The sequence below is a fragment of the Papio anubis genome, chromosome 9, assembly GCF_008728515.1.
Source record: "Papio anubis isolate 15944 chromosome 9, Panubis1.0, whole genome shotgun sequence".
Classification (NCBI taxonomy): Eukaryota; Metazoa; Chordata; class Mammalia; order Primates; family Cercopithecidae; genus Papio; species Papio anubis.
In genome coordinates this window covers 98,618,599-98,621,275 of record NC_044984.1, presented here as the reverse complement: position 1 = coordinate 98,621,275, position 2,677 = coordinate 98,618,599, and the positions used below count along the sequence as shown (strand labels likewise).

At 37.3% G+C, this 2,677-nt stretch overlaps 1 pseudogene; it reads right to left on the bottom strand.

Moving 5' to 3' along the window:
• LOC103876027 lies at positions 1-1,366 on the bottom strand (annotated as a pseudogene).
• Positions 1,367-2,677: the final 1,311 nt, after the last annotated feature.

Here is a 2,677-nt window from a genome sequence, read left to right as displayed (position 1 = left end):
TAATGATGACTTGATAATTTGGGGAAAAGTTTTTTCACTTTATTATTATATAACACAGCATATTAAATGGAACCTTTTCTATATCTCTAGTGAGTAACAACTTCCAAACTCAGAAGTAAATACCAACAAAAAGACCAACAGAGTATACTGTAAAATAATAATAGTTATTTGGGTTTTTTTCCCCCAAATCAATAGGTCTTTTATTGTATCATTTAAATATCACAAATAGGTCTTAGAAATCATCCGGCATCTTGTTTCTATAGCTGGACAACTCTTAGATCTTATTTATTAGCCTGCTGAAGAGTTCCTTTTCAGAGACATAGGTACCATCCCAAAATTTCCTAATATCCTTGTTTTTAACTGTTTGTGGCTTGCTGAATCAAAGCCACTGAATATGAAACAAGGTCAATGTCATTTCCTTCAAGGCTTAATTCATCTTTCTGGGCTTGAGATACTGAACAAGCAACACCTGGCCTCATCCAAACCCTGCGGATGTATTTTTCAGCCAAGAAATTTCGGATTTCAACAAGAGACCCATTCTCCTGGATAAGGACATTGATGGGGAAGTGAGCACAGACCTCATCTTGTAATGGAAGCCCATTGTACCCTTGTTACACCCTTCTGTGCATGACTACAAATAGTCTGAATGGCAGCCAGCTCCTTTCTGTTTCCCCACCATTTGTCAACCTGGTGCCTCTTTTTTTTTTCTGAGTTCTTTCTACATTGATGTGATTTGAAGTCCCTCCCCAGGTTTCCTCTGGGGCCCTTCACAATCACTGTGTGTCCCTTCAGAGTAATGTCAACAGTCTGATTGCTGAGAATGATCTTCATTCTTGCAGTAGATGCAGCAAAGATAGATAATAGTTTTGTATAAGGTAAAAGAGCAGCATAGGGAAAATACTTATGGGGAAAAAAAAAGGAATAAAACAACAAAAAGAACTCCAACAAATTGGTAAGAAAACAACAGGACCACAAATGATAAAATGAATAAAGAACAAAAACAGCCAACTCATTAGAAAGAAAATAGCAAAGAAAATAGAATAAAAGATCTATTTATTTTATTTTTACATCATAATGAGAAATGCAGATTCACATGATGGAATGTTATTTCTTACATACAAAAAAAAAAATGAAAACTCCCAGTGCTGATAAATGTACACTGAAGTGAGTCCATAGGGCTGTGTAACACAAGCTAATACTATTCTTTTGGAAAACAATTTGACAGTGTGGGTTAAAAAAACTCAAATGGCCGTACTCTTTTTTCTCTTTTTTTTGAGACAGGGTCTTGCTCCAACACCCAGGCCGGAGTACAGTGGCATCTCGGATCTCGGCTCACTGCAACCTCCTGAGATGGCCATATCTTTTAACTCAGTATTCATCTTTTTTTTTTTTTTTTTTTTTTTTTTTTTTGAGACGGAGTTTAGTTCTTGTTGCCCAGGCTAGAGTGCAATGGTGCGATCTCGGCTCACCACAACCTCTGCCTCCCGGGTTCAAGTGATTCACCTGCCTCAGCCTCCTGAACAGCTGGGATTACAGACATGCACCACCACGCCTGGCTAATTTTGTATTTTTAGTAGAGACAGGGTTTCACCATGTTGGTCAGGCTGGTCTCGAACTCCCAACCTTAGGTGATCCGCCTGCCTTAGCCTCCCAAAGTACTGGGATTACAAGCGTGAGCCACTGCACCCAGCCTTAACTCAGTATTCTTATTTGTGACGATTGGCCTTTAAAAAAAAATCTAAAATAATGAAAATATTTATTCATAAGAAAGACCCCTACACCTCCTAGCCTTCTCTTAGAAAAAGCTTTCAGTAGTTTTTGTTAACATAGCTACTACCACCTAGTTAAAGGGGGATATTCCCAAATTCCCTTTCAATGAAAGTGCTATATAGCTTTAGGATCAATCATGTTAACTTTCTGTAAAACCCAGTGGAACAAAACAGGCAACAGGCCTATCAATACTCACCATTCCCTACCTCCTGAACATGTCCATAACCTTTCTAGATCCAAGGACAAAGTTATACCTTGCCTCAACCTTTCTCTCTCCCAAGGCTAAGCTGCAACGAGGTTCTATCCCTGCTCTACAGCCTACACCCCTTTCCTTTCCCTACCTTCAATCCTTTCTTTTAATCTAATTATTACAAACAATTTCATTATAACATCTTTAGCTATTGCAAAAAATTAGAAACAACAAATGTCTGACATTAGAGGAATGGTTAAAGTACAGTAGCTCTCTTGTTCTAACCTTATTTAGTGGCTGCATACTATTCAAGATTCAAAATAATGTGGAAATAGTTTGACACAATGTTAGTTTTTTAAAAACCTAGAATACCAAGTCCTATGTACCATAGTTTTACAATTCTATGAAACTCAACATCTAGGTATCCTGAAAAAGAATGTGCAAAATGGTCATATTAGTTATATTGGTGTGACAGAATCATTCATGACTTTTCTTTCCTGTATTTCCCAAACTTAAAAAAAAATTAAAGTTGCATATCAGCCTATCACATTTGTTCCTGTCTCTGACTTCACTAAACTGAGAAATTCGTTGAAATCTTTGTACTCTTAGAGAAAAAAAGCAAGATATTTGAACTGTGGGATTACTAAAGGGATTACTAAAGGAAAACACTTCCACTCCAGGACTCTCCTCCTCAAGAACAAGGTTCCCATCTTCATA